The sequence below is a fragment of the Chrysochloris asiatica genome, unplaced genomic scaffold (genome assembly GCF_000296735.1).
Source record: "Chrysochloris asiatica unplaced genomic scaffold, ChrAsi1.0 scaffold00355, whole genome shotgun sequence".
NCBI lineage: Eukaryota > Metazoa > Chordata > Mammalia > Afrosoricida > Chrysochloridae > Chrysochloris > Chrysochloris asiatica.
The window spans coordinates 1,089,239-1,098,440 of record NW_006408873.1 but is presented as its reverse complement, the minus strand read 5'-3'; the positions used below and the strand labels follow the sequence as shown (position 1 = coordinate 1,098,440).

Below are 9,202 nucleotides of genomic sequence, written 5' to 3'. Positions count from 1 at the left end.
TGATTAATTTCTTCTTTTGTTATAGGTCTGTTAAAGTTTTCTATTTCACTCTGTGCAAGTTTAGGTAGGTTGTGCTTTTGTAAAAATGCATCCATCTTCTCTAGATTTTCAAATTGTTGGAGTACAACTCTTCATAATACTCTGTTATTATCCTTTTTATTTCTGATGGTTCTGCTGTGACATCACCCAGGTGTGTTACTTGTATCTTTTTTCTCTTTTCTTTTGTTAGGTTTGCCAATTTCATTAATCCTTTAGAAGAACCAGCGCCTTGTTCTGTTGCTTCTTTCTATAGTTTTTTTCTGTTTTCTATCTCATTTGTTTCTGCTCTAACCTTTATTATTTCCTTTCTTCTGTTGTCTGTAGGTTTACTTCTATTTCTAGTTGTTGATGTTAATGTGTTGATTTTGATTCTTTCTTCTTTTTGAATGTGTACATTTATTGCAATAAATTGTTCTCTCAGCACTGCTTTTGCTGTGTCCCAAAGATTTTGGTATGTTGTATTTTTGTTCTCATTTGTTTCTAGGAACTTTGTGAATTCGTGTTTTATTTCTTCTACTACCCAGTAGCTCTTAAGCAGAGTGTTATCCAGTTTCCATGCATTCGACTTTATTTCCTTGGTCTTCCTATTGTTGATTTCTTATTTTTAGCATTGTGGTCTGAGAAAATGCTTTGTAGTATTTTGATGTATGTATATTTATGGAGGCTTGTTTTGTGGCCTAAGACCTGGTCTATTCTGGAGAATGTTCCATGTGCACTGGAAAATAATGTATATTGTGCTGTTGTTGGGTTGAATGTTCCGTACACATCTATGAGGTCAAGTTGGCTGATTGTGTTGTTTAATTCCTCTATGTCTTTGTCGAGTTTCTTTCCAGTTATTCTGTCCTTTTTCAAAAGTGGTGTATTAAAATCTCTCATTATTATTGTAGCTTTGTCTATTTCTTTCTTCAAATCTATTAGAGTTTGCTTTATACATTTTGGAGCTCTTTAATTGGGAGCATAGATATTTATGTTTATGTCATCTTATTCAACTGACCCTTTAATCATGAGATAATGTTGGTCTTTATCTATTATGTTGGTTTTTGCCTTAAAGTTTATTTTATAAGAGATTAGTATTGACATTCCTGCTTGTTTTTTATTGCCATTGGCTTGGTATATTTTTTTCCATCCTTTAACTTTTAGTCTACTTTTGTCTTTGTGTGTAAGGTATGTTTCTTACAGACAGCATATTGAAGGATCTTGTTTTCTTAGCCATTCTACCACTCTCTGTCTCTTAACTGGTGCATTTAATCTGTTGACATTCAATGTAATTATTGACAGGTATGAATTAATTGCTGTCATATTTTTTTTGTGTGTGGTGCTGTTGGTTTCTTTGTTCTGCATGCCTTCCTGTGCTGAATTCATGTTTTTTGTAATCTTTCTTGTCAGTTTCTTCAAAGATTTAGTGTTTCCATGCTCTTCTTGGATTTTCATTATCTTGGTATTTTGTGAAGGATGAATTTTCTTTGTGGTTACCCTGTATTCCATTAACTTTTTCCTCCATTTAGAACACTCTATTTTATCACGCAATCTACCTGAACTTCTCACCACCTGGATCGCTGTTCCTATGTTTTTACCTTCTTTCACATTGTAATTGTTTTGTTCATAGACTGACCTCCAAGATTCACTGAATTCATTCTTATAGTTTTCTTTTCTTCTGGACTCGTCCATCGGACGATTGAGTTCCAGGTGGTACTGCCATGTATGTCAAACTCTGGTTTTCTGTTCTTGTTGGTTCCAGTCCAAGGAATTCCCTTTAGGATGTTTTGAAGTGCTGATTTGCTTTGGCAAAGTCCCTTAGCTTCTGTTTGTATGGGAGTGTTTTCATACATATTTGTATTTGATTGACGGCTTTGCTGGGTAGAGGATTCTTGGTTGGCAGTTTTGGTTTTGTTTTCTTTCAGGGTTTTATATATGTCTCCCCATTACTTTCTTGCCTGCATGGTTTCTGCTGACAGATCAGAGCTTAATCTGATTTGCTTGCCTTTGTAAGTAACACTTCTCTTTTCCCTATCTGCTTTCAGGATTCTCTCCTTGTCTTTGATTTTGGAGAGCTTGATTATGATATGTTTTGGTGATTTTCTTTTGGGGTCTATCCTTCCTGGAGTTCACTGAGCTTCTTGAATGCTTATCTTTTCATTTTTCAGAATGTTAGAGAAATTTTCTTCCAGAAGCTCTTCAACTATCTCCTCTATAGATTGTGTGATTTTTCCTGTTCTGGAATGCCAATAATTCTTAAGTTGTTTCTCTTCATGTTGTCCAACATGAAGAGGAACTTCCTTCAGATTTTTAAAATCCTTTTTTCTCCTTGTTCTTCTGTCTCAGCAGTATTGAGGGATTTGTCTTCTAGCTCACTGGTTCTGGCTTCCATCTCATCAATTCTATTTCTTTGCCCTTTCAGTGTGTTGTCAAGTTCTAATATTTTATTCTTGATCATTTGGACCTCTTTTTGCAAGTTTTGAATTGTTTCCAATGCTGTATCTATCTTATTTGATTGTTCTTGTAGTACTTTCCTGACTTCTTTCTTATTTTTCTCAAACCCTTTTGGACACTTTGAATGCACTTCAATATCATTTTCCTGAATTCCCTTTCAAGCAGTTCCAAGGCCTGTCCTAATTCCAGTAGGAAGTCTGGGTCTATATCTAGCTCATTTGTGTCAATTACTCTATCCTGTTTGTTGATATGTGCAGAGATGTTGGATTGTTTCTGGGCATCTTCAATAATTAGGTCTTCAGTAATTAAATTAATGTTTGTTGATTTTTTTATTTTTATTTTTTTTGAGGTTTCTGATTGCCTTCAGGTTGATGTGATCAGGAGACTGGCTTCCATTTTCACTTTTCTTACTACTCAACTCAGTGTAACTATAGCAGGTGTTGGCTGTCTATCTGGTGTACAGCAGCAGGTATTGGCTCTTGCCTGGATGGTGGGATTTTACAGGGTGTGATTGCAACTTGGCTATATGACCACAGTTGATGTCTCTTCTTGGGTAATGTAGGGAGAGGAGGAGACCCTGAAGGTAAAAGGGTGACCAAAAACAACAACAGCAAAAACAACAAAAATAAAAAACAGATTTGGTACTATAGTCAATAAATGCATAAAAACAAAGAAGGAAAAAGATAAGAAAAAAAATTGTAGCAAAATATGAGTATGACTTTAATGCCCCTTTCTCAGCCAGCTCTGGCTGTTCTGGGAGACTGTTCTGTTTTAAGCAGTTCCTGGTGACTCCTCCCATTTCTGCAATTCTGAACCCAGAAATCTTTGCTTGACAAATGTGTGCACATGTGTGGCAGAACTCTCCGGAGGTGGGGGGTGGGGGCAAGGTGCACTCGCTCAGGTACCCCCTCTAATCACTAGAGTGGAGGTGTGCAAACAGTGAGAGACCGAAGAACAGACAAAGGGGGAAAAAAAGAAAGTCTACACCTTTATCTCTGATCTCTGATGATCATCAGAAGTCTACTGTCAGAGAACTTCTCTGTCCCTTCTCCTACTCTGTCACACCCAAGATGGCTGCTCCAAGAGCCAGTTGGGTATCACTGATCAGAAAACAGGAAAGAATACACAAAGTTACAGAACCAAAAAGAATTGATTCAACCATTTCAGGAGGTAGCATCTGATCAATAACTGATAGTATTGAAGGTAGAAGTCCAAGCCTACTGACATGGCACTGAAGGCATTGGAGAATAAGAAAAAAAAAGAGAGAGAGAAGGCTCCAGGAATTGTCAGAATACAAATTGAAATGTTTCAACAAACTGATGTAGTATTGGAAGTACTTACTAACCTATACCATGAAATTTGGAAGACAGCTACCTAGCCAGTCTACTGAACAAGGTCTGGACAAGATCTGTACTCATTCCAATGAAAGGTGACCCAAAAGAATGCATAAATTATCCAACAATATCATTAAGTTGCAGCAACATATCAATAGGAAGTTACCAGAAATTCAAGCTGGATTCAAGTGGAATTCAAGAAATTCAAGTGGAATGAGTGATATCCTTGCTGATATCATATGGATCTTGACTGAATACTAGAAAGATGTATACTTGTAATTTATTGATTATGCAAAGGTTTTTGACTATGTGGATCATGACAAGTTATAGATAACTTTGCAAAGAATGTGTTTTCCTGAACACTTTATTATACTTATGGGGAACCTGAACTTAGACCAAGGGGCAGTCTTTCAAAAAGAACAAAGGGATACAGAATGGTTTAAAATAAGGAAAGGTGTGTTCCAAGGTCATATTCTTTCACCATATTTATTCTATCTGTATACTGAGCAAGTAATCCAAGAAGCTGAATTATATGAAGAAGAACATGGCCTCAGAATTTGAGGAAGCCTTATTAACCTGCGGTAAGCAGATGATACAATCTTGCTTATTGATGAAGATCAAAAGCCATAACCTTCATTATGGATTTCACCTCAGTGTAAAGAAAACAAAAATTTTGCTTGGATTCACAATCAATATTCATGTAAGCAGCAGTCTAGAAACTAGACAACATATTGCACTGGGCAAATCTGCTACATAAGACCTGATATTAGTGTGCCTGACACAGATCATTTTAGATATTTTCAATAGCTTCATATGCATGTGACAGCTGGACAATGAATAAGGAAGACCATAGAAGAATTGATGCATTTGATTTATAGTGTTGGAGAATATTTGAAATACATGGACTTCCAGAAGAACAAATAAATCTGTGTTGGAAGAAGTACAGACAGAATGCTCTGTAGAAGTAAAGTTGGTGAGAATTCATCTCTAATACTTTAGACATATTATCAGGAAGAACCAGTCCCTGGAGAAGGACATGATGCTTGGTAAAGTGGAGGGTCAGCAAAAAAGAGGGAGGCCCCACAAGATGGATTGACATAGTGGCAGCAGCAATGGGCTCAAGTGTAACAATTGTGATGTTGGTGCAGGACCAGGCAGTGTTTTGTTCTGTTGTGCATGGGGTCGGCATGAGTTGGAGCCTAGTTGATGGCACCTAACAACAACAACACAGAGCCAACTTGAGATTGTTAACTTGTGGTGACTTTGTGCACAATGGAAGGAAGCGTTGCTAGTACTGACCCATCCCTATGATCAGTGGGCATTTGGACTTCTGTGATCTATCAGCTTTTCATTGACTGATTTTTGGAGGTAGATCACATGGCCTTTCTTCCTGGTTCATCTTGGTTTGGAAGCACTGCTGAAATCTGTCAGCAGCTTAGCAAAACACAAGTCTCCATGATAAACAGGAAGTGGCTGTGACTGAAGTGCACTGGTTGGTAATTGAACACGGGTCTCTTTAATGGAAGGTGAGAATTCTACCACAGAACTACCACCACCTTCTTCTCCTTGAAATTATTAGCTTAGTTTTTAGATGTCGTTCAGTCAGTTCAGACTCATATCAACCCTTAGCACAACAGAATGAAACACTGCCCGGTCCTCTACCATCCTCACAATTGTTATGTTTGATCATGTTGCTACTGTGATTGTGTCAATCCAAATGTCCTTAGGGTCTTCCTCATTTTTGCTGACCCTCGACCTTACCAACCATGATGTCTCCAGGAACCAGTCCCTCCTGACATGTCCAAAGTCAGAGAGACAAAGTATCATCCTGGCTTCTATGGAACATTTTAGCTATACTTCTTCCAACACAGATTTGTTTGTTCTTCTAGCAGACCATGGTACTTGCAATATTATTCTCCAACACCATAATTTAAATGCATCAATTTTTTCCACCGTCTGTCTTATTCATTGTCCAACTTTTATATGCCTATGAGCCAATTGAAAATACCATGACTTGGGACAGGCACACCTTAGTCTTCAAACTGACATCTTTGCTTTTTAACACTTTAAATAGATCTTGTGCAGCAGATTTGCCAAATGCAATGCATTATTTGATTTCTTGACTGTTGCTTCCATGAGTGTTGAATGTGTGGATCCAAGGAAAATGAAGTCTTTGACAACTTGATATCAGCAGCCTTAAATTTAAAGTAAAACCAATCAGAATGCTTTTATTGTTTTATTACAGCTACATCTAGTTGGACACATACAGGTATGGGGTATGGCAGTGTTGGCTATAACTGTGATTTTTGTTTAGGCCAGAATGCTAAAGCAAGAGAAATTCAAGAGAGCTGAGTGTATGCACATAATTCTGAGTGATTATAATTACTAATCATAGAATATAAACTGGGTAAGAACTTTGCCTCATGTACTTTGGACATCAGGAGGGACCAGTCTGTGGAGAAGGACATAATTTTTAGTGAAGTAGAGGATCAGAGAAAAAAAAGAAGTCCCTAAACACAGCAGCTGCAATAATGAGATCAAATACAGCAAAGGTTGAGAGATTGGCACAGTACCAGCCACTGTTTCATTCTGTTATACATAGGGTCACTATAAGGAAGAGTCAATGCCATGGCACCTAATAACAATAAAACAAGGACTTCAAATGTGTTTTATATGTTTTTCCATACATGTCTGATAATTCCTTTGTTAATTTCTAGGTTGTTTATCAATAGAAATCTTTAAAAATATGTTTTCCCATTGTATGCTGCTAGAGTATATAAAAAATATTGGGGTTTTTTTTTCTTTCTTAACACTTTTACTTTTGAGACATGTTGGAAAAATCTCATACACACATGGAAAAACAAAACATGATCATAGTTGACAGTAAAGACAACCTAACCAGAAAGCTTTGTTAGGTAACACAGAAGCTAAAGTGGAGTGTGACGTGCTACAGGACTGAAAGGAATTAGTATTCTTCTCTTTCTTCCTCCCCTTCTCCTTCAACAGAATCCACACCAACCTCCTCATAGTCCTTCTCAAGGGCAGCCATGTCCTCATGTGCCTCTGAAAACTCTCCTTCCTCCATCCCCTCACCCACGTACCAGTGAACAAAGACATGCTTGGCATACATCAGGTCAAATTTGTGGTCCAGGCGAGCCCAGGCCTCAGCAATGGCTGTGGTGTTACTCAGCATGCACACAGCTTGCTGTACCTTGGCCAAGTCTCCACCAGGTACCACAGTGGGAGGCTGGTAATTAATACCAACCTTGAAGCCAGTGGGGCACCAGTTCACAAACTGGATGTTGCGCTTGGTCTTGATGGTGGCAATGGCAGCATTAACATCTTTGGGAACCACGTCACCACGGTACAATAGGCAGCAAACCATGTATTCACCATGGCGAGGGTCACATTTCACCATCTGGTTGGCTGGCTCAAAGCAAGCATTGGTAATCTCTGCAACAGAAAGCTGCTCATGGTAAGCTTTCTCAGCTGAGATGACGGGAGCGTATGTGGCCAGAGGGAAGTGGATGCGGGGATAGGGCACCAAGTTGGTCTGGAATTCTGTCAGATTGACATTCAGGGCACCATCAAATCTGAGGGAAGCAGTGATGGAGGACACGATTTGGCTAATAAGGCGGTTAAGGTTAGTATAGGTTGGGTGCTCAATATCGAGGTTTCTACGACAGATGTCATAGATGGCCTCATTGTCTACCATGAAGGCACAATCTGAGTGCTCCGGGGTGGTGTGGGTGGTGAGGATGGAGTTGTAGGGCTCGACTACAGCTGTGGAAACCTGGGGGGCTGGGTAGATGGAAAAGTCTAGTTTGGATTTCTTGCCATAATCAACAGAGAGGTGTTCCATCAGCAGGGATGTGAACCCAGAACTGGTTCTCCCACCAAAACTGTGAAAAACCAAAAAGCCCTGAAGTCCTGTGCATTGGTCAGCCAGCTTGCGGATCCTGTCCAAGACCAGATCAATGATCTCCTTGCTGATGGTGTAGTGCCCACAGGCAAAGTTATTGGCAGTGTCTTCCTTGCCTGTGATGAGCTGCTCAGGGTGGAAGAACTGGCGGTAGGTGCCAGTGCGAACTTCATCAATGACTGTGGGTTCCAGGTCTACGAACACTGCTCTGGGCACATGCTTGCCAGCGCCTGTTTCACTGAAGAAGTATTGAAGGAGTCATCTCTTCCTCCAATGGTCTTGTCACTTGGCATCTGCCCATCGGGCTGGATGCCATGTTCCAGACAGTAGAGTTCCCAGCAGGCATTGCCAATCTGGACACCAGCCTGGCCGACGTGGATGGAGATGCACTCATGCATGCTGGCTATGGGTTAGGAGGTAGAGGAGGATGCAAGAGCAGACACCGGGTCCTGGTTACCGTTCTCGACAAGCTAAGAGTCGAGGCAAGTAATGCACTGGCAAAAATATTGTTTTTGTATCTTGATTTTGTATCAAACCAGCCTGGGAAACTCCCTTATTAATTCCAATACCTTATATATAGATTTCTTTGAGTTCTCTTGCAGAGACTCATCACCCATAAATATTATCAGTCCTATATCTTACTTTCCATTGCTTATGCTTGTCTTTCTTTCCAATGTCTTGTTGTCTTGACTAGTAACTCCAGTTTGATGTCTAAGGTTGAATAGATGATGACAGATGACTACTCTTATCTTATGAATGATTTTAAGTGGAATGCTTATAACATTTCATCTTTAAATAAGATGTTTAGTTAAATTTTATTAAGTAAAGGCAATTCCTACTTATTTCTATATGGCTAAGAGTTGTTGTTGTTGTTGTTTTAAAATCATAATTAGGTGTTGACCTGATCACACAGGTTTGTTTTTCTTTTACCTCTAACAGTTGGTTAACAGGTTATTATATTTATGGATTTTTTTGGTATTAAACCAACTCATCAATTCTTTAGATTATCTCAACTTGTGACTAGATTCTATTAAAACTCACAATCTAAGGAGACAGAATTTGTAATGCTCATTTTACAGATGGGAAACTGAGACCTTGAGAAATATGAACACGCATAAAATGTGCACTTAGCAAAACCAAGATTCAAGCCCAAGCCTAGTGAACTCAAAATGTTTTTGTTCTTTCCACAAACTATTCTTGTTGGGAGCAGAGACCAGATATGGCTTATAGCTCTCATGTGCCCAGAACAGCGCTATGCTCATAATACTACTTAGTCATTTGTGTTGACTGAAGCTGAATAGAAACCCCAGGCTTCTAGAGATTCTTTAAATTACTTTAGTTTAGAAAAAAAATTAACAGTTTTTCCATATAATAACTGCACCTTAGGTATTGGTCACTAAATTAATATCAAATGTAAAAATAGAAGAAGTGTCTAAAAATGGCCTTAGCAGATGATGTTGTTGTTGTTGTTAAGTGC

At 38.8% G+C, this 9,202-nt stretch overlaps 1 pseudogene; it reads right to left on the bottom strand.

The window, feature by feature from the left end:
- Window positions 1-6,768: 6,768 nt before the first annotated feature.
- On the bottom strand, window positions 6,769-8,123 carry LOC102838196 (annotated as a pseudogene).
- Between the last annotated feature and the right edge of the window lie 1,079 nt (window positions 8,124-9,202).